Below are 23,592 nucleotides of genomic sequence, written 5' to 3'. Positions count from 1 at the left end.
GCAAAGAGTGATAGTTTTGTTTCTTCGTTGCCTATTCTAATTCCTGCAATTTCTTTTTCTTCTCTTATTGCTAAAGCTAACACTTCTAGTATGGTATTGAATAATAGAAGTGACAATGGACATCCTTGTTTCACCTCAATTGTCAAGACTTCTAGCTTATCCTCATTACATATAATGCTTGGTTTTAGATAGATACTACTTATAGTTTTAAGGAAAGCTCCATTATTCTTATGCTCACTAGTGTTTTTAATAGGAATGAATATGTATTTTGGGAAAAGCTTTTTCTGTATCAGTTGAGTTAATTGTGATTTCTGTTGGGTTTGTTATTTATATGGTCAATTATGCTGATAGTCAATACTGAAACCATCCTACATTCCTGTTATAAATCCCACCTGGTCATAGTGTAATTATGCTGGTGATAAATTGCTGTAATCTCTTTGCTAATGTTTTATTTAAAATTTTTGCATCAATATTTATTAGGTAAATTGGTCTATAATTCTCTTTCTCTGTTATGTCTCTTCCTGTTTTAGGTACCATTATTTGTATCATGAAAGGAGTTTGGTAGGATTGCTTTGCCTATTTTTCCAAATAGTTTATATAATATTAGAATTAATTAGTCTTTAAATGTTGGTAAAATTCACTTATAAATCCATCTGGTCCTGGAGATTTTTTCTTGGGGAGTTCATTGATGGCATATTAAATTTCTTTTTCTAAAATGAGGTTAAGTATTTTGTTTCCTTTTCTGTTAATCTGGGCAATTTATATTTTTGTAAATATTCATCCATTTCAGATTGTCAGATTTATTGGCATACAGTTGGGTAAAATAGCTCCTAATTATTGTTTTAATTTCCTCTTCATGGGTGATGAATTCACCCTTTTCATTTTTGATACTGGTAATTTGATTTTCTTCTTAATTTTTTAAAATCAAATTAAAAGTTTATCTATTCTATTGTTTTTTTTCCATAAAACCAGCTCTTAGTTTTATTTATAAGTTCAGTAGTTTTCTTTCAATTTTATTAATCTCTCCTTTGATATTCAGAATTTCTAATTTGGCATTTAATTGGAGATTTTTAATTTATTCTTTTTCTAGCTTTTTTTTTTAGTTACATGCCCAATTCATTGATCTGTTCTTTCTCTATTTTATTCATGTAAGCATTTAGAGATATAAAATTTCCCCTAAGTACTGCTTTGACCGGCATCCCATAAATTTTGCTATGTTGTCTCACGATTGTCATTCTCTTTGATGAAATCATTGATTGTTTCTATGATTTGTTGCTTAACCCACTTATTCTTTAGGCTTAGATTGTTTAGTTTCCAATTAATTTTTGATTTTTCTTTCCATGGCCCTTTATTACATGTAATTTTTATTGCATCATAATCTGAAAAGGATGCATTTAATATTTTTGCCTTTTTGCATTTGATTATGAGGTTTTTATGACATAATGCATGATTAATTTTTGTGGGGGTGCCATGTACCACTGACAAAAAGGTATATTCCTTTCTATCCCCATTCAGTTGTCTCCAGGGGTCTAGCATATCTAACTCTTCTAAATTTCTGTTCACTTCTTTCTTCTTTATTTTGTGGTTAGATTTATCTAGTTCCAAGAGGAGGAGGTTGAGGTCCCCTACTAGTATAGTTGTACTATCTATTTCTTCCTATAACTCTCTTAACTTCTTCTCTAAGAATTTGGATGCTATACCACTTGGTATATATATGTTTAGTATTAATATCACTCCATCGCCTATGGTACATTTTAGCAAGGTGTGGTTTCTTTCCTTGTCTCTTTTATTAGATCTATTTTTGCTTTACTTTGTCTGAGATCAGGAATGCTACTGCTCCTTTTTTTACTTTAGCTAAAGCATAATATATTCTGCTGCAGCCTTTTGCCTTCACTTTGTGTGTGTCTCTTTGCGTCCAGTGTGTTTCTTATGAACAACATATTGTAGGATTCTGATTTTTAATGCCTCTGCTATCTGCTTCTGTTTTATGGGAGAGTTCATCCCATTCATTCACAGTTATTATTATTAATTCTTTTGGGCACTCTTTCCAGAGGAATATAAATTTTGATCACTGAAACCTCGCAAGATATCTGGGGTTTATGGGCTAGATTTTTGTTTCTCTTCCCCACTTATTCATTCTGTCATTTGGAGGAAAAAAAAACAAAACTAAGACAATTAACTCTTTTGCCCCATGTAGTTTCATTTATCATTTCTTAAATATAGCACTGGAAAAAACTAGGTTTTGATAAAGCCCAGTGGGATTCAGATTAAACTGTTTGACTATACCTTAAAGCCAAGTCACTCTGGCTTTTACTGATTGGGGAACAATAAATCCCAGCCCAAGCCTCACTTAGGGTCATTGTTTGGGTTTTGATGGCTCAGAGTGAGTGTAAATAGCAGTTGTTTCTGTTCTGGCCAGAAACTCTGAGACTCTTCCCCTCCCAGATTGATTTTTTGTTTGTTTGTTTGAGTAGGTAAAAGAGGCCTTTTTTTGGCCTCATTTCTTACCTAGCCTTAATCAGTGAATGGGCATTGTCTCAGACAAACTGAGATCTGGGAAAGACCTTAGCTTAAAAAGACTAAGGTCTCCCACTGCATCTGGGGCCATCTACAGTCGTCCTGATCTGTATCTTGCCACTAGACCCTGATGGCTCAAAAGGAAAGAATGAGAGGCTGGTGACTTTGCACAGCCCTGCCTCACTTGAATCCAATTCACTTGTAGGTCAAGACATCACCTTCCCGATGTCATTGGTTCTCTTCAAAAAAGAAAGACAAACAACAACAAATTGACTGTGTATCTTCATCCTATTTTCCCCATTTATACTTCTCTCTTTTTCTTTGTTCACCCTGTTCCTCCTGACCAGTGTTTTGCTTCTGACCACTGCTTCCCTCAGTCTGTCTCAATCTATCAGCACGTACACCCCACCCTTTTTCTTTTCCCCATTCCCCTCTTACTTTCTCATAGGGTAAAATAGATTTCTATACCTGAGTGTGTATGTTATTCCCTTTTTTTTAATCAAATATGATGAGAGTAAGGTTCAAACATGCTCACCCCCTCCCTTCTTTCCCTCTACTCTAATAGGTCTTTTATACTTCATATGATATAATTTACCCCATTCTGCCTCCCCTTTTCTTCTTCTCCCAGTACAATCCTTTTTTTCACTGCTTTTTTTATGTTATCACATTAGTCAACTTATATCCACACATTCTGTGTATATACACTATGTCTATGTAACTAGAGTTACAAGTATCATCTTCTGTAGGGATGTGAACAGTTTAACAGTTCCAGGGATGGGGAACCTGTGGCCTCAAGGCCATATATGGCCCTCTAGGTCCTCAAGTGTGGCCCTTTAACTGAATCCAAACATCACAGAACAAATCCCCTTAATAAAAAGATTTGTTCTGAAAACTTGTACTCAGTCAAAAGAACGTACCCAAGCACCTAGAAGGCCACATGTAGCCTCAGGGTTGCAGGTTTCCCATCCCTGGAACCTTATTGGATAACATGCTTTTTTTTCTTTCCTGTTTACCTTTTTATGCTTCTCTTGGGGCTTGTAGTTGAAGATCAGATTTTCTATTCAGCTCTGGTATTTTCATCAGCAAAGTTTGAAAATCATCTGTTTCATTGAATGTCAGTTTTTTTCATCTGAAAGATTATGCTCATTTTTGCTGGGTAGTTGATTCTTGGTTGTCATCCAAGCTCCCTTGCCTTCCAGAATATCATATTCCAAGCTCTCTAGTCTTTAATGTAGAAGCTGCTAAGTCCTGTGTAATCCTGACTGTGGCTCCACGATATTTAAATTGTTTCTTTCTGGCTGCTTATAGTATTTTTTCCTTGAACTGATAGTTCTGGAATTTGGCTACGATACTCCTTGGAGTTTTCACTTTAGGATCTTTTTCAAGAGGTGATCAGTAGATTCTTTCAGTGACTATTTTACCCTCTGGTTCTAGTATATCAGGGCAGTTTTCCTTGATAATTTCTGGAAAGATGCTGTCCAGGCTCTTTTTTTGATCATGGCTTTCAGGTAGTCCAATAATTCTTAAATTATCTGTCCTGGATCTATTTTCCAGTGAATTATTTTATATATTCTTCTGATTTTGTTTGACTGATTCTTAATGACTCATAGAGTCACTAGCTTCCTCTTGTCCTTTTTTTCTTGATTCTCTTGCATAACTCTGATTTCTTTTCCCAATTTTTCTTCTACCTCTTTTATTTGATTTTTAAAATCCTTTTTGAGCCCTTCCAAGAGGACTTTCTGGGTTTGAAACCAATTCGTATTCCCCTTTGAATCTTCTCATGTAGGCATTTTTACATTGTTGTCCTCTTCTAAGTTTGTGTTTTGATCTCCCCTTTTGCCATAGTAGTTTTCTATGATCAGGACTCTTTTTTGTTTTTTTCCTCATTTTCTAGCCTGTTTCATGACTTAAAGTTGAGCTCTGCTGCTGGGAGTACAGAGAGCACTGTCCCAAGCTTCTCCTGAGGGCCCAGGGCCTGGTCACTGGCTTTCTGAGCCAGGGCCCCTAGGGCTAGTGGCTTGCCCACTGTGCTAGGGTGGCCTGGCCTAGTTGCACCTGTTGTGCCCTGGGTCTGGGGCTGGAGGCCTCACAGCTGGCCTGCTGTGCCACTGGTCTCCTGAGCCAGGACTATAGGGCCTCAGTTGCAGACCTGTGCTGTGGCTTAGAGCCTCCTGCTGGCTTGCCCAGATGCCAGTTCAGATACCACCTATGCTGGGCTGCACTCCCCTTTTATCTAACTGAGACAGAATTTTCCTGAAGTCCTGAGTTATCTTGGGCTGTAAAATTGTTTCACTCCGTCTTTTTGCATGTTCTGTCATTCCAGAATTCCTTTAGATGCTTGATTTAATGTTTCTGAGGGGAAACTGGGGAGAGCACAGGCAACATCCTCACTTTTGTCCATCATCTTGGCTGCACCTCCTACTCGATGACTTCTTGTTAGGTTTGATGAAACTGTCCCTTTCATCATTTCTTTTGGCACAATAATATTCCGTTACATTCATATAGCATAATTTGGTCAGCCATTCATTCCTCAATTAATGAGCATCCCTTTAACTTCCATTCTTTGCCACTACAAAAAGAGCTGCTGTAAATATATTTGTACGTATGGATCCTTTTCCTCTTTCTTTGATAACTTTGGGCTATAGGCTTAGTAATGATATTGCTAAGGTCAAAGGCTACACGCAGATTTGTAACTTTTTGACTAAACTGCTTTCCAGAATGCACAACATGCATTAATGTGTCTGTTTTCCTTCAGTCCCTCCAGCATTTGTCACTTTCCATTTTTATCAACTTTTTCAGTCTTATAGGTATGAAGTAAAATCTCACATTTGCTTTAATTTACGTTTATTAGTGATTAGCTTTTTTTACGTGACTTGATAACTTGGATTTCTTCCTTAGAAATCTGCTTTGATCATTTATTAATTGGGGAATGGTTCTTATAAATTTGAATCAATTCTTCTGTTCCTTGGAAATGAGACCCTAATAAACTTGCTGCAAAGATTTTTTTCCCAGTTATATGTTAACCTTCTAAGCCATCATCCACATTTCTGTGATGCTCATCTTTCGTCCTTCAGAGACAGATTGAACTTTCATTGTCATTCAGCAGCACTGATAAAATGTTAGTCTTGAAAATGTGGGCCTTTGCTTTTAGGGGAAACTTGGGGTTAGTAAAAGAACTTTGCAACTTCCTGAAAGCAATTCATTGTGCTTCTCTTCGTCCTGTTGTTGCTCTTTGGTAAGGCAGTCGAGTTTAAATGACTTCCCCAGGGTCACATAGCTAGTAAGTGTGGTGTCAAGTGTCTGTGGCCAGAATTGAACTCAGGTCTTCCAGACTCCCAAGGCCAGAGCTCTATCCACTGCACCACTTAGCTACCCCTCTTCCTCCTGTTCAACTCTGTGCCCAGCTTATTCTCCATCAGTACTGCCTTTCAAAGATGTATACTGTTGGACTATAGAGTATACATTCGAATATCAGTCAGTCAGTGAACATTTGTTAAGTGCATTCTATTTGCCAGGCACTGTGCTATGTGCTGAGGATACAAAAAGAAGCCAAAAAAAAAAAAACCCCAACACACAGTCCTTGCCCTCAAGGATTTCACAGTCTAAAAAGGAAGACAAGCAAACAGATATGTACAAGCTATATACAGGACAAATAGGAAATAATTAAAAGAGGGAAGGCACTATGATTAAGAGGGAGTGGGAAAGGCTTTCTGCAAAAGAAAGGATTTTAGTTGGGTCTTGAAGGAAGTCTTGGAAGGCAGTAGACACAGATGAGGAAAGAGAATATTGTAGGCATGGGAGACAGCCAGATAAAATTCCCAGAGTTAAGAGATGGAGTATCTTATTCATGGGACATCAAGGAGGCCAGTGTCAGTAGATGGAAGAGTACATGTTAGGGAAGAAGGTGTAGGTGGAGGAATTATGTGCTTTCAAATCGAGGCAGTAGATATTCTTCATCTTCTTGGTCTCGTGAGGACAGACAAGCCAAACTCCTTTGAGTGAATACAGATCTTTTCTAGCAAGCTGTGCTACATTTTAGAGCTTGATGCAATCAGCATCATGTCATCCATAAACACATTCCTGCATTAGCCATGTCCAGAAAATTGTCTCAGCTGCACCTTGAGCCCACCGTTTCTCTGTCAGAAGGAGGGTCATATGTTTGATCATAGGTTCTCCAGAATTGTGGTTGGTCATTGCAGTTAATCAGATCTTAACTTTTTCAGTGTTGTTTGTCATTACAGTGTTGTTGTAGGCTATCCTTTAACAAATTGCTTGCCAGCTTCCCACTGGCATATCAATAGTAGAATTATTCTTGAGAGAAAGAGGTGGTACATAGTATTAAATATTTTTTTAGATGAAGAAAAGAAATAATTGTTTAATGTTAAGAAAAAATGGGGAACAATTGTAAACCCTAAAAAGAAAACTCGGTACCAAAGATCTAAATTTAGCTCTATTTTCTGGAAATCTGGTATCGCTTTGAGAACAGCTTATGTGGGGTTTAGCTAAAGTGATAGACAACTTTTATCTTCACCTCAGTGTATCAGACTTTAAAGTCTTAGAGCTGGAAAGAACCTGAAAGTTGATTTAGTTCCAGTATCTCATTTTGTAGATGAGAAAAACTAAGTCCAGAGGACATAAAGGAACCTGCTAAAATTAAGTTAGTAGTGGAGCTAGGACTAGAATCTATCTATTATATTATTAAGTGTCTATTATATATAAAAGGTATGAGTCTTGGTCTTACGTTGCTTCTGTTGTTATCTTGTGCTTCAATGGGAGTTGCTTTCCACAACGTCTCTTTAAAGGTCAGGGATATAAAAGAACATCATCTAAAGCAAACATTCCTAAGATCCAGGAGTATTTGGAAAGAAGGTAAACCCTAGTTGTATAATTAAATGCTGAGGTGCACCATGGGATTTATGCTTTTTGAAGGGTCAATGAAAAGAAATTTCTCATTATACTAACATATTCCTAGTCTTTGTATCCAGAGTGCTAGGAGTTTCTTAATTGTTTATTTCTGTTTTGGGATCATAGGAGCATAGGTCTAAATCTGGAAGGGACTTCAGAGGCAATCTACTTCAGCTTCCTCCTTTTACATATGAGGAAACTGAAGCCCAGAAGAGTAAGTAAATTGCCCAAGGATACATAGGTAGTAATTGTGAGAGTTAGGATTTGAATTCAGATCACTTGACTTAAGTCAGCTATACCTCCTGTATTTCCCATACGGGTTTGGCTAGGCAAACTAACAGTGGGTACAATAGCTGGCATTTGAAAAAGAACATGAGGGAATGCTTAATATTCCTTCCTTAGTATCAACTCTTATTACTTCTGACAATGTAGATATTTATGGTAGAAAGTATCATTTCAAGGATAAATATTACTTGTTCTGTAGCTTATTAATATCAACCTTAGGAAGAAGACTGAAAAATAGATGCTTGTACTTACTGTTTGTTTTGCTCTAGTTAAGAAAGAGGAAACCTAACAGAGCAAAGAAAGACGCCTCTTCAAGAAAAGGTAAGAAAAATTGGTTATTTGGGGGGATTTAAATCTAATTTGAATAAAGAAATAATACTAGGACCCTTTTTATGTGACTTCAGAGGGGAACAACTATCACCTGATAATTTATCCATTCTTCTTATAGCTACCATCTGAAAGTCAGGATTAAAGATTGAGAAATCCTTGTGTATATGCTCTTTAAATAGCTTGTAATGGTAGAGGTTTTTACCATGTTCTGTAACTGTAAAATACTTTCAGAGTGATATTCTGTCTTGTTGGGTTTTGGCATATACACAACAGGGGTAGGTATTACTAATGCAGGTTGGCACCTTCTTTATACCTAACTTATATTTGTATAGAGTTCCCTAGGGCACAGAGAGTTTAAGTGACTTACCTAGGGTTACATAGTATGTGATAGAGGTGGTTCATCAACCCAGATCTTCCTGATTCCCAGGTTGGCATTTTACACTATACCATGCTGCTTCTAATGTATTCAAATACCTTTGATTATATCTTTCTCTAGTTCTCATTCTGTTCCCCAGTCTTATGGAATTTGTTTTTTTAAAAAAAAGCAACAGGTGAAAATTATCAATGAAACTGACGTTGGAGTTCTAAAGATTGATATTCTTTTTTTCCCCCAAATTCTATTTATTTATTTGTTTGTTTGTTGCGTTTTGAGTTTTGAACTGTCTCCCTCCCTCACTCCCCACCCTGCTCAAGAGACAGCTGCCATTTGACACAAATATATAGATAATGATATGTATAAAACCATACTATGCATACTTATGGTTATCACTTTGTTCTCTGGAGGTGCATAGCATCTTCCTTCTTAGGTCTTTTGTAGTTGATTTGAGTATTTTTAATACTCAGAATAACTTAGTTGTTTAGTTAATCTTCGAACAATATTTCTGTTACTATATACAACGTTCTTTTGGTTCTGCTCATTTCACTTTTCGTTATTTCATGCAAGTCTTTCCATATTTTTCTAAAATCAATCTGCTCATCATTTCTTACAGCACAGTAATATTCCATCACAATCATATACCACAATTTGTTTAACCATTCCCCTTAATTTCCAATTCTTTGCCACTACACAGAGACATGTTATAAACATTTTATTTGCAACATGTAAATTCTTTTCCTTTTTCCTCTATTACCTTGAGATTCAGATCTGATAGTGATATCGCTGGGTCAAAGGATGTACACAGTTTTATAATTCTTTGGGCATATTTCCACATTGTTCTCCAAAATAGTTTAATCAGTTCGCAATTCCACCAACAGTGTATTAGTGACCCAATTATTCCACATCCCCTTTAACATTTGTTACTTTCACTTTCTATCATTTTAGCCAATCTGATAGGTGTAAGATGACCTCTCAAAGTTATTTTAATTTGCATTTCTCTAATAAATAATGATTTAGAGCATTTTTTCACATGACTATATAGAGCTTTGATTTCTTCAGCAAAACACTACCTGTTCATATCCTTTGACCATTTGTCAATTAGGGAATTACTCATATCCTTATAAATTTGACAAAGTGCTCTATTTGAGATATGAGACTTTTATCCAAGAATGTGTCGATAAAATTTTTTTCCCCAGTTTTCTGCTTTCCTTCTAATCTTGGCTACATTGGTTTTATTTGTACAAAACCTTTTTAATTTAATGTTATCAAAATTATCCATTTTACATACCACAATGCTCTTTTTTCTTGTTTATTCATAAATTCTTGTCCTATCCATAAGTATGTTCCACGTTCTTCTGATTTGCTTATGATATCTCTCTTTTTATCTAGGTCATATATCCATTTTGACCTTATCTTGGTAAATTGATCTATACCCAATTTCTGCCAGAGTTCTTTCTTAGTTTCCCCAGCAATTTTTACCAAATAGTGAATTCTCATCCTACAAGTTTAAATCTTTATATTCATCAAACATAAGGTTACTATAATCATTTACTACTGTGTGTTGTACGTCTGCTCTGTTCCACTGATCCACCTTTCAGTTTTGTAGCAAGTACCAGATAGTTTTAATAGTTTGATAATACAGTTTAAGATCTGGTACTGCTAAACCTTTTTCCTTTACTTTTTTTTTCATTAATTCCTTTGATATTCTTGACCTTTTGTTTTCCAAATGAATTTTATTATTTTTTCTAGCTTAATAAATAACTTTTTGGTAATTTAATTGGGATGTTGTTCATTCTTTATTCTCAAAGAGGACCAGTGAAATCATGAGCATGATGTCTTTGACTTGCATGTGAGTTGGATTTGAGTGAGGCAGAGCTGTGCAAAATCATCAGCCTCACTCTCTCCTCCACTCATCGGAGTCCAATGGCAAGACAAAGATCAGGATGACTGATGATGGCCTACGATGCACCTTAAGAAGGCAAAGGTGACCTTGGCCTTTTTAAACTAAGATCTTTCCCAGGTCTCAGTTTGTCTGAGACCATATCCATTCAATAACTAAGGGTTAGGTAAAAATTGAGACAATATATGGCCTGATTTGCCATAACTGAGATGGCATCGAATTAAGTAGATGAGTTAGAATTGTGTTTATTATATTAGCTCTGCCCACCAGTGAACAATTACTATTTCTCCAATTATTTAAATCTGAGTTTGTTTAAAAAGTCTTTTATAATTATATTCATGTAGTTCCTGTGTTTGTCTTGGCAGGTATACTTCTAGGTATTTTATGCTATCTATAGTTATTTTAAATGGGGTATTTCTTACTATCTCTTCTTGCAGGGTTTTGTCAGTGATATATAGAAATGCCAGTGATTTATGTGGGTTTATTTTATATCCTGCTACTCTGCTAAATTATTAATTGTTTCAACTAGCTTTTTAGTCGAATTTCTAAGATTTTCCAAGTATATCATCTTATTGTCTTGCAAAAAAGAGATGGTTTTATTATCTCATTCCCCATTCTGATTCTTTCACTTTCTTTTTCTTATTGCTATTGCTAGCATTTCTAATACAATATTGAATAATATTGGTGATAATGGCATCACTGTTTCACTTCTGATCTTATCGGGAAGAATTCTAAACATCCCCATTACAAATAATGGTTGCTGGTGGTTTTAGGTCGATGCTTCTTATCATTTTAAGGAAAAACCCATTTATACATATGTTTTCAAGAGTTTTTAATAGGAATGAATGTTGCATTTTGTCAAAAGCTTTTTCTGCATCTATTGATATAATAATATTTTTGTTACTTTTGTTGTCGATATAATCAATTATGTTAATAGTTTTCCTTGTGTTAAACTACCCTTGCATTCCTGGCATAAATCCTACTTGGTAACAAGGTATAATCTTTGTGATATATTGTTGTAGTTTCCTAGTAAGTATTTTCTTTAGGATTTTTGTATCCATATTCATTACTGAAATTGGTCTGTAATTTACTTTCAGTTTTTGCTCTTCCTTGTTTAGATATCAACACTATATTTGTTTCATAAAAGAAGTTTGGTAGGACTCTTTCTTTGCCTATTATTCTGAATAATTTATTTAATATTAGAATTAGTTGATCTTTAAAAGTTTGGTAAAATTTACTTGTAAATCCATCTGGTCCTGAGGCTTTTTTCTTAGGAAGCTCATTGAGGGTCTGTTCAAATTTCTTTTTTCTAAGATAGGTTTATTTAGATATTCTATTTCCTCTTCTGTTAATCTAGGCCACAGGTTTCCAGAGTAGGCAATACTGCCCCCTGAGGGGGGGCCCTAGAGTGATCTGGGGGATATATTACTAGCTTCTGGTGCAATTGGGGGGGGGGCCATTAAATAAAAATAAGGGGGTGGTGGAAGCATAAGGAAAAAAGAGAAAATAAGAAAATTTTGAAAAACTATTCATACATGTTTCATCTGTTGCAATACAGAGTTAAAGGTGTAGTGATTACATTATTTTCCAAATAAATACACAAAATGCAAGTTATAACTAATCAGTGGTCAAGTCCACCAACAGGTCTTAACAAGGAAGTGTTGGGGGGCAGCTAGGTGGCGCAGTGGATAGAGCACCGGCCCTGGATTCAGGAGGACCTGAGTTCAAATGCGGCCTCAGACACATATCACTTACTAGCTGTGTGACCCTGGGCAAGTCACTTAACCCCATTGCCTAGCAAAAAAAACAAACAAACAAGGAAGTGTTGGCAGGCAAGCATGTTGCACATTGTCAGAAGTCCAGCATGCATCAGCAAGAATATATGTGTATTTTGACTTGTTTACAATGTAATACTATATGGTTCCATGGTGCAGTATTGCATCATCAAAATTTCAATGCAGGGAAAAAACTACAAATTTACAATAAGTTGTTAAATTTAAGATGTGTCGTTTTAAAAAATTATATATTTTTGAAATAATGCAATTAAAAAGAAAAGGTTAAAGGGTTAAAGAAGGTACATTTCCAGGGGCACTGAGTAATTTTTTTTTTAAGTGGGCAGTAAGCCAAATAAGTTTGGGAACTTCTGATCTAGGCAGTTTATATTTTTGTAAGTATTCTTCCATTTCACTTAAATTATTAAATTTATTGGCATTTAATTGGGCATGACAACTCCTAATAATTCCTGTGATTTCATCTTCATTAGTGGTATATTCACCCTTTTCATTTTTGATACTAGTGACTTGGTTTTCTTCTCCTTTTTTTAATCATATTAGCCAATGGTTTATCTATTTTATTGTTATTTTCATAAAACCAACTCCTAGGGTTTTTTAAAATTAATTCAATGGTTTTCTTATATTCAGTTTTATTAATCTCACCTTTAATTTTTAGGATTTCCAATGTGGTGTTGAATTGGGGAATTTTAATTTTTTCTTTTTCTAGTTTTTTTTCAATCGCATACCCAGTTCATTGGTTTGCTCTTTCTCTGTTTTACTGATGTAAGCATTTAGAGATAGAAGTTTTCCTCTAGTTACTGCTTTTGCTGCATCCCGTAGGTTTTGGCATGTTGTCTCATTATCATCATTCTCTATAATAAAATGATTGTTTCTGTGACTTATTCTTTAACCCACTCCTTCTTTAAGATTAGGATATTTAGTCTTCAGTTAATTTTTAATCTGTATTTCCATGGTCCCCTTATTAAATATAATTTTTATTGCATTAAGATCTGAAAAGGATACATTTAATATTTCTGCTTTTCTGCATTTAACTATAAATTTTTATGCCCTAACATATGGTTAATTTTTGTAAAGGTACCATGTGCCACTGAGAAAAAGTTATAGTCTTTTCTATTCTTATTCACTTCTCTCAAGGTTTGTATCAGCTCTGGCTTATGTAAGATTCTATTTATGTCCTTATTTATTTTTTGGCTAGATTTATCTAGTTCTGAGAGTGTTCCACTATTATAGTTTTGCAATCTATTTCTACCTGTAATTCATTTAGCTTTTCCTTTAAAAGTTTGGATCCTATGGCATTTGGTGCATGTAAGTTTAGTATTGACATTATTTCATTGTCTATGGTTCCTTTTACCATGATGTAGTTTCCCTGTATATCTCTTAAATTAAATCTATTTTAGCTTTATTTTGTCTGAGATCATGGTGGCTACCCCTGCTTTTTTTGCATCAACTGAAGTGTAATGAATTCTATTCCAGCCCTTTATTTCTGTGTGTGTATCTCTCACTTTTAAATGTTTCATTTTTAATTTATAAAAAAATTTGTTTATTTTTAGTTTTCAACATTCACTTTTATAAGATTTTGAGTTCTAAATTTTCCCCCTTCCCCAAGACAGCATGCAATCTGATAAAGGCTATACATGAACAATCATATTAAACATATTTTCACATTAATCAAGTTGTGAAAGAAGAATCAGAACAAAAGGAGAAAACCACAAGAAAGAAAAAAGAGAGAGAAAATAGTATGCTTCAATGTGCATTCAGATTCCATAATTCTTTCTCTGGGTGTGGATAGCATTTTCCATCATGGGTCTTTTGGAATTGTCTTGGATCATTGTATTTCTGAGAAGAGCTAAGTCAGTCTTAGTTGATCATCCCACAGTGTTGCTGTTACTGTGTACAGTGTTCTGGTTCTGCTCACTTCACTCAGCATCAGTTCATATGTTTTTCCAGATTTAAATGTGTTTCTTATAAACAACATATTGTCGGGTTCTGGTTTTAATCCATTCTGTTTGTTTCTGTCACATTCAAAGTTATGTGTTGCCTTCCATCCTATTTTTCCTCACTTTCATCCTCCCCCCTCTCTCTTTTTACCCTCTCCCTCCTCCGATGTCTAGTTTATTTCTGACCACTGCCTCCCTAATCCATACCCCTTCTAAGAATCCCTCCCTTTTCCTCTCTCCTTGCCTTCCTATTCCTTAATCTACCCATCCTTATAAGATTCCCTCCATTATCCCGTCACCTTACCCTCCTATTTCTTGATCTGCAAGCCGTTCTAAGAGTGCCTCCCTTATCCTATCCCCTCACTCCTATCTCTCTGTAAGTTAAAAAGACGTTTGTCCCTTTATAGATGTATATTTATTTCTTCTTTAACCCAGTCCTGATGAGGATAAGGGTCCTATGCTGCCTGACTTCCACCCCCTCCTGTCCTCCATTGTAACAGTTCTTCCATTCATGAGTGACTTTTTAGATGATATAATTGCCCCATTTTACTTTTTCCTATCCAATTTTATTTTTTAGGATCATCCCATCATTCTCAACTCAATCCCAGGTGTTCTATCTATGTATGTTCTTCCAAACTACCCTAGTAATAATATATATATATATTTTTTTGTGAGGCAGTTGGGGTTAAGTGACTTGCCTAGGGTCACATAGCTAATAAGTGTTATGTGTCTGAGGCTGGATTTGAACTCAGGTCCTTCTGACTTCAGGGCCAGTGCTCTATCCACTGCGCCACTTAGCTGCTCCAATAATAACATTCTTAAGACTTACAGATAGCATTTTCCCCACATGAGAAGTAAACAGTTTGACCTTATTTAAATCTTTTATAATTGGTTTTCCATGTTTACCTTCTTATGTTTCTCCTGATCCTTGTAGGTCAGATTTTCTGTTTGGTTCTGGTCTTTTCCTCACCAGTATCTTAAAGTCCTTTGGTTCATTAAATAGTCTTTTTTTTTTTTTCCATGCAGGATTACATTCAGCTTTGCAGGGTAAGTTATTCATGGTTGCAAACCCAGCTCCTTTGCTCTTCAGAATATCATGTTCCATGCCCTTCAGTCTTTTAATGTATCAGCTGCTAAATCTTGTGTTATCCTGACTTTAGCTCCACAGTATTTAAATTGTTTCTTTCTAGTTACTTGTAATATTTTTCTCCTTGACCTGGGAGCTTCAAAACGTACCTATAAGTTCCAATAAGTTTTCATCTTGGGATCTCTTTCAGGTGGTGATTGGTGAATTTTTTTCCATTTCTATTTTATTCTCGTGTTCTAAAACTTCAGGGCAATTTTCCTTAATAATTTCTTGAAGTACAGTGTCTAGATCATAACTTTTAGGTAGTCCAACAATTCTTATATTGTCTTTCCTCAATCTGTTTTCCAACTTCACTTGTTTTTCTAATGAGATGTTTCACATTCTTTTCTATTTTTTCATTCTTTTGATTTTGTTTTACTATTTCTTGATGTCTTATGAAGTCATTAGCTTCCCCTTGCCCAATTCTGATTTTTAAGGAATTATTTTCTTCCTTTAGTTTTTGGATCTCTTTCTTTTCAGAATTTTCTTGATTTTCCTGTATTAGTCTTACTTTTTTTCCTAATTTTTCTCAACCTCTCTTATTTGATTTTTAAAGTTTTTTAAACTCTTCCAAGAGCTTTTTGGGCTTGTGACCATTTCACATTTTTCTTTGAAGTTGAAATAGCTGTTTTGACTTCACTGTCTTCTTAGTTTGAACCCAGATTTTTTCTATCTATGTAACTATCTATGGTTGAATTCTTTCTCTTTTGTTTACTTATTTTTTTAGCAGCATATTTCTTGGCTATTAATTTTGTGTTAGGATCTGGCAGTAGTCCCAAAGTGTGGGGAATAAAGTCTGAAGCCTCAGGTGTTTTGTGCTGTTGTTTTTTGAGGGGCTTGACCTCAGGTACCCTTCTCCTCCCCTGAGACCCAACCAGGGCTCCCAGCAACACTGACCCGATCATGATCCCCAGCAACACTGTCACCACAAATGCTCTTTGTGCACTCCCTCCTGTGGCTGCAAGCTTCAGCTCACTTCTCTCCCCTGGAACCAAAACTGGATTCTGTTTTCCTACTATTGACCATAGCCAGCAGGATTCCACTAACCACACTCACCAGAGAGTACTCACTTCTCCTCACTGGTAGCCTAGGACCATGCCTGGTCAGTGCATCTGGACCCCCAGTCCAACACCAGTGGAGGGCCCTACAGTCTTCCTGTAATCAGCCTTCTGACAATCACGATGTCCGTAGGGTGAAAGTTCCTGAAGGTGAGGCTGCCTCCCAACACAGCTGCCCCCAGGGCTTATTGTTGGTTGTTTTGGTGGTATCTGCACTTCAGTCAGGCCAGACCACCACCACAGGAGGTCAGATCTTTCGTAACATCCTCGTCAGTTGTTTTAGACTGGACAGTTGCTTTACCCCAACTTTATTTTTTCTGCCTCTCCAAAGTTCACTTTGAGGCATTATTTTAAATTATTTGTGGGAGAATTTGGGAGAGCTAGGTAATTTTCTGCCTTATTCTTTCATCTTCCCAGAATCTTCTCCAATATTCTTTGTCCTGATACACAGAAGTCCTCCACTTTTTGTTTCTCTGACAATTTAGCTATTGGCTTTTCTTTCATCTTACATCTGTTCTCAGAATTGATATGTTATCATTTAATTCCTGGATCTTACACGTTTTATATCTCTGGACCTCGATTGATTCTTTTAAAATAGCACTGGTTATCCTCCATGTCTGGAATGTTCTCCCTCCTAATCGCTGCCTCCTGGCATCCTTCCAGTTCAAACTGAGATCCTATCTCATACAGGAAATCTTCCCCAATCTCTCTTAATTCTGGTACTTCCCCTGTTTATTTCCTTTTTATTCTGTATATAACTTGTTTGTACATATTTGTTTGCTTGTGAATATACCACTAGTGAAGATGAAATCACAGCAATTATTAGTTGTTGTGCCCAATTATATGCCAATAAATTTAACATTTTAAGTGAAATAGAAGAATATTAAGAAAGCATTTTACCGGATTCCTTTTATGAGACAAATATGATACCTAAACCACAAAGGATGAAGCACAGAGCTATAGACTCCTATAAGTATTGACTCAAAAAATTTAAATCATGTCAGACTTAAGCAGGTCAACCAAGAAATTATTCACTGTGACTAAATTGGATGTATACCAGAGAAGCAAGTATGATTTAACATTAGGACATCATTGGGGGCAACTAGGTGGTACAGTGGATGGAGCACCAGCCTTTGAGTCAGGAGGATCTGAGTTCAAATGTAGCCTCAGACACATGATACTTACTAACTGTGTGACCCTGGGTAAGTCCCTTAACCCCAATTGCCTCAAAAAAAATAAAACAATGTAAGGACATCATATAATTAATCACATTAAAAACAAATATCCAAAACAACATGGCTATCTGAGTTGATACGCAAAAAACACTTGACAAAGTACAACACTCATTTAGGATTGAAACCCTACAAAATATAAGCATTTTTAAAAATATAATAAAAAGTATCTAAAACCAAAAACAAGCATCATATGCATTGGGGTTATACTAGAAGCTTTCTCAATTAGCTACAAGAGTAAAATAAGGATGCCTACTTTCCCCACTATTATTTTATTATAGTTCTGCAAATGATAACAATAGAAATAAAACAAGAGAAAGAAATTAAAGGCGTAAAGATAAACAAAGAAGAGAAAAACTATCTGCTGATGATATTATGGTTTATTTAGAAGATCCAAGGGGATCAGCAGAAACTCTTATTGAAAGAATAGTTCCATCAAAATTGCCAACTAAAAAATAAACCCTCAGTAGCAACAAATAGCAGCAGCATTTCTACATAATGGAAGAAGAGAAAAGAATAGGCATTTATTTGGTATCTAGTATATGCTAGATGTTGTGTTAAGCAATTTACAAATATTACTTCATTTGAGCCTCACATTAATCCTGCAAATTAGATGCTGTTATTATCTCTATTTTACTGTTGAGAAAACTGGGGCAAAAAGAGCTTAAGTGACCTACTCAGGGTCACATAACTTGTAAGTATCTGAGGCTGGACTTGAACTCAGATTCTTAGCTGTAAGCCCAGCACTCTATCCACTGTACCACATAGCTGCCTCTAATAAGATATACAGTGTATTATAATAAAATATTATATATAATAATAATAAATACAAAATGCAGTAATAAGGGGAAATCCCACTCCACATAACTACAAAATAAAGTGTCTAGGGATCATTCTACCAAAGCACAGAAAATGTTTGTATAGATTCAATTACAGTATGTTCCTTAATGAGATAAAGAGTAACTTAAATAGCTATCAGAATACTCAATGCTTGTGGTTGGGCTGTGTCAATATAATTTTAAAAAACAATGCTACCATAGTTAATTTACAGTTTTAATGCTATACCAATAATATTGTCAAAGGGATGCTTTACAGAACTCAAAATAATATCAAAATTCATTTGAAAAATAAAATATCTAAATTATCAAAGGAGCACTAGCACTTCCAGACTTCAAAATATATTATTAGTCAACAGTCATCAAATCCATCTGATATTTATTATTTAAAAAAAATTAATGAAACAGACTAGACATTGAAGAATTAGAAAGAATGAAACTCAGTGTCCTAATGTTCACTAAGCCAAAAAATATAATTTTTTAGCTAATACTCCCTATTTAAGAAAAACTGTTAGGAAAACTGGAAAACAGTCTGGCAGAAATTAGGCTTAGATAAACACCTTACACCATATTTGACAGCATATTTTAAGTGACGTGGAGTTATGATTACTAAAGATCATGCCATAGGAAAATTAGGAAGGAAACAGATCGTATACCTTTCATAGTCATGGGTAAGAGATATGTTCTTAAATCAAACGAGAGAGAATCAATTATCAAAGATAAAATGTATAACTTTGATTACATGAAACTGAAAAGCTCCTGTAAAACAAAGTTAACGCACCTAGGATAAGAAGGAAGTCAAATGGAGAAAACTTTTTTATCAGATTTCCATAATAAGGTTTTAGAATCCAAGATAAATAAGCAATTAACAGACAGGTTTATGACCAAAAGCCCTTCCCCACTAAATAAGCGGTCAGAATATGAACAGTTCTCAAGATAACTGTAAACTACTAACAACTATATGAAAGAAGGCTCTACATCACTAGTAATAAGAATGCAAATCAAAACAACCCTGAGATTTCACTTTACACCCTGCAAATTGGCAAAGATGATGGAAGATGCAAATATTTGTTGTTGGAGGGGATGATTATGATGATAACAACAACTGGCATTTATATCATATCCTTACAACTACCTGGGAGGTAGGTGCTATTATTATCCTCATCTTACAGTTGAAGAAACTGAGGCAGGCAGGTTAAGTGAACTTACCCAAGTGGGAAGATAGTACAAGCAGAAAAGAAAAACAGTCCTGTCTTCAAGGAACTTACATTTTAATAGGGGAAGCTGCACATGAACGTTACGGAGGTTGCAGGGTAGAGAAAGGTATGTGATATACGGATATGATAAAGAAGTACAGAGAACAACCTGGTGGGAAATGAGATGGTTGTCCTGAGTACTCTCCTTAAATAGAGGTTCTAAGAAGAGCCATCCAATCAGTTGGAAGGGCCATAGGACTTGTAAGGGTACTCCAGATGTGAATTTCAGAGCTGAAATGATCTTCCAGGTTGAAAACGTTTCTGGGGCATGTTCCAGGAGTCTGGATTACAGCTATAATATCCATATAAATACTGTGTTCTCAATTTGTCTACTAATAATACTGTTAATCCAGTCCTTAAATGTAACATTTTGATTTTTCATAAAAGCAACCCAAAAATGTCTCCTGGTAGAAGTGCTAATATGATGAGTTCAGTTGCTAGAGGAAAAATTGCTGTTACAGGGGAGACAATGTTTAACATTCATTTTTTCAAAACTTTTGAGTTCCAAGTTTCCTCTCTCACCTCCTCTCTCCCTGAGATGGTAAGCAACTTGATATAGATTATACATGTGCAGTCATGCAGAACATTTCTATATTAGTCATATTGTGAAAGAAGACAGAGGGAAGGGAAAAAAAAAACCTGTGAAAAATAGTATGCTTTGATCTGTATTCAGATTCCATCAGTTCTTTCTCTGGATGTGGATGGCATTTTTCATCGTGAGTCCTTTGAAATTGTCTTGAATCATTTAATTGCTGAGAAGAACTAAGTCAGTCATAGTTGATTGTCACACAGCATTGCTATTACTGTGTACAATGATCTCCTGGTTCTGCTCACTTTACTTTGCATCAGTTCATGTAAGTCTTTACAGGTTTTCTGAAAGCAGTCTGCTCATCTTTTTTTTTTTTTTTTTTTGCAATTGGGGTTAAGTGACTTGCCCAGGGTCACACAGCTAGTAAGTGTCAAGTGTTTGGTCTGAGGCCAGATTTGAACTCAGGTCCTCCTGACTTCAGTGCCGGTGCTCTATCCATTGCGCCAGCTAGCTGCTCCCTTCATCATTTCTTATAGCACAGTATTATTCCATTACAATCATATGCCAAAACTTGTTCATCCATTCCCCAGTTGATGGACATCCTATCAATTTCCAATTCTTTGCCACTGCAGATAGAGCTGCTATAACTATTTTTGTACAAATAGGTCCTCCCCCCCTCCCTTTTTAAAAATCTCTTTGGGATACAGACCTAGTAGTGGTATTGCTGTGTCAAAGGGTATGTACAGTTTTATAGCCCTTTGGGCATGGTTCCTCATTGCTCTCCAGAATGGTTGAATAATTTCACAACTCCACCAGCAGTGCTTTAGTATCCCGGTTTTCCTCATCCTCTCCAACATTTATCATTTTTCTTTTCTTTCGTATTAGCCAATCCAGTAAGTGTAAGGTGGTACCTCCTAGTTTTAATTTGCATTTTTCTAATCAATAATGATTTAGAGCATTTTTTCATATCACTATAGATAGCCTTTATTTCTTCATCTGAAAACTGTCTGTTCATATCTTTTAACCATTTATCAATTGGGGAATGACTTATATTCTTATAAATTTGACTCAGTTCTCTATATATTTGAAGAATGAGGCCTTAATCAGAGATACTTGTTATAAAACATTTTTCCCAGCCTTCTTTCCTTCTAATCTTAGTTGCATTGGTTTTGTTTGTGCAAAACCTTTTCAATTTAGTATAATCAAAATTATCCATTTTACATTTCATGATGTTCTCTATCTCTTGTTTGGTCATAAATGCTTTCCTTTTCCATAAATCTGACACCTTTATGTTTAAATAATATAACCATTTTGACCTTATCTTGGTAGACTGTGTAAATTGTTGATCTGTACCTAGTTTCTGCTATACTCTTTTACAGTTTTCCCAGCAGTTTTTGTCAGATAGTGAGTTCTTGTCCCAAAAGCTGGGGTCTTTGGATCTATCAAATACCAGATTACTGTGGTCATTTACTACTGTGTTTTGTGTACCCGATCTATTCCACTGTTCCACCATTCTATTTCTTAACCAGTACCAGATAAGTTTTGATTATTACCACTTTATAATACAGTTTGAGATCTGCTCCGGCTAACCTACTTTCTTTCACGTTTGTTTTCTTTAATTCCCTTGATATTCTTGACCTTTTGTCCTTCCAGATAAATTTATTACAACCCTTTTGGAAAGCAGTTTAGAATTATGCAAAGAAAGGGATTAAACTATCCTCACCCCTTAACCAGGGATACTTCTACTAGGCTTATACCACAAGGAGAAAATAAATAACAAGAAATCCCTGTGTAAACCAAAATATAGCAGCATTTTTTTGTGATAATACCCACAGATTGGGGAATGGCTAAACATATTGCAGTATATACATGTAATTAAATATTACTGTGCAGCCAGAAGTGATGAATATGATAAATATAGAGAATCATGAGAAGAGTTATGAATTACTACAATTAAGTCAGCAGTCAAGAAATTGACACATTAACTACAACCGTGGAACTACAAGGAAAAAACAGTCACAAAAAAAATGAGAAGTGAAAATTACAGAGCCAAGTATGGCTACAAAAAAGAGATATGAGAAGATGGTACCTCCCTACTCCTTACAGAAGAAGTTTTGGTGATTTAAAAAGAAACCCTAATGTATAAATAAAAACTTATTTTCAAAAAAGGGAGGGAGCAGGAAAACTTAGGATGAGAGTGTAGGGGTACCTTAGCTTTTGCCTCTTAGATAATTGCAGAATGACGAATAAACTGCATGTGGATGCAGTGAAATATTTTTGTGCCTTAGGAAATTACTAAAAGACGTGTTCCTAAAGATTCCTTAGTATCATGAAGTGATACAGAGTGATATGAACAAAACCAGGAGAACAGTTTATACAGGGACAACAGTATTGTAAAGAAAATTATTTTGAAAGATAAGAACTCTGCAAATAATGTTTCCAAAGAACCTATGATGAAGCATTTTACCCACCTTCTCACAGAGCAGTAGCATTAATGAACACAAATTGCAGAGGCATATATTTTTGGATATAACTACTGTATGGATTCATTTTGCTTGACTGTGTTTATATTTGTTAAAAGAGTTTTTTAAATTTTCCTCTTTTTTTTGTTCTCAGTTAATGCAGAGAATGTGAGAAGAGGGAGATTAGCAATGATGCAAAAAATTAACATTTTTTAAATGCAAATTCTCTTATAGAAAGAAATTTGTAAGGAAGCACAAATAGAATGGTTTTGAAAGCAATGGGAAAAATAGACATATGTATATACACACATGTCAATTTGTTGTGAAATAGAGATTCATGGTATCATATGAAATCCTTCTGTGTGTAAATGGAAATACTCCCTATTTAGTATTTAAGTGCAGAATAAAAGTAATATTTTTAAAAGCTGGAAAAAACCCCCCAAGCATTAAAGGTAAGTAATAAAAGTCTACAAATTAGTATAAGAGTAATTGACTTACAAAAATAATTTTAGTTACTACTGCATAAATTAGTATTGTCAAATATTTGTTTTGTTTCTTTTGTTACATCTTTGATAAAATATGAAACTGATGTATTGTGTATCTTTCTAAAATTCAAAGACTTTTCTGCCTTTTGAAATTGATATTAAGCCTCTAACCATTTGAGAATTTGGTTTATATATATATATACTCTGTGGGGAGAAGTTTCAGCTGGTGAAAAATGTGGCTTGTGTCTTTATCAATGTGTATTTTAAACACACATTATTTTTTATTTTGCAATTTATATTGTTTCTTCTTTTATCCCAAGGATAATTCAGGGTGCTAATTGTCAATTCTATTGTTACTTATACTCAGTGTAATTAAGGCAGCAATAGAAGGCTGAAGTTGGTTTGATATTCTGGCTAAATCAAACCATTTTGACATGCATTATGACTAAAAAAAAAAATCTTCCCTTTCATCTTCAAATTCTACTTATACAAGGACATTCAAGAAGGAAGTCTTCTCATATACCTCTCCAAAAACTGCTATTTCCCAGATTGGTTGGTAAGCACT

The 23,592-nt window shown here is 35.2% G+C and overlaps 1 protein-coding gene across 6 annotated transcripts in view; it reads left to right on the top strand.

Moving 5' to 3' along the window:
- FAM118B (family with sequence similarity 118 member B) overlaps positions 1 to 23,592 on the top strand; it is a 101,323-nt gene that overhangs the window by 18,993 nt on the left and 58,738 nt on the right. For 4 of the 6 annotated variants that reach the window (XM_021000647.2, XM_021000646.2, XM_078147111.1 and 1 more), the window contains one exon: positions 7,977 to 8,028. The exons of 1 other annotated variant lie outside the window; for it this stretch is intronic. The gene's annotated coding sequence lies outside the window, so the exon portion shown is untranslated. Of the gene's footprint in view, positions 1 to 7,976; positions 8,029 to 23,520; positions 23,584 to 23,592 lie in introns of those variants that run through there. One more of the 6 variants, XM_021000649.2, reaches the window with a different exon arrangement.

This window comes from Phascolarctos cinereus, unplaced genomic scaffold (genome assembly GCF_003287225.1).
Source record: "Phascolarctos cinereus isolate Bilbo 61053 unplaced genomic scaffold, phaCin_HiC Scaffold_726;HRSCAF=1367, whole genome shotgun sequence".
Taxonomy (NCBI): domain Eukaryota; kingdom Metazoa; phylum Chordata; class Mammalia; order Diprotodontia; family Phascolarctidae; genus Phascolarctos; species Phascolarctos cinereus.
This window is presented reverse-complemented; position numbering and strand designations above follow the sequence as displayed.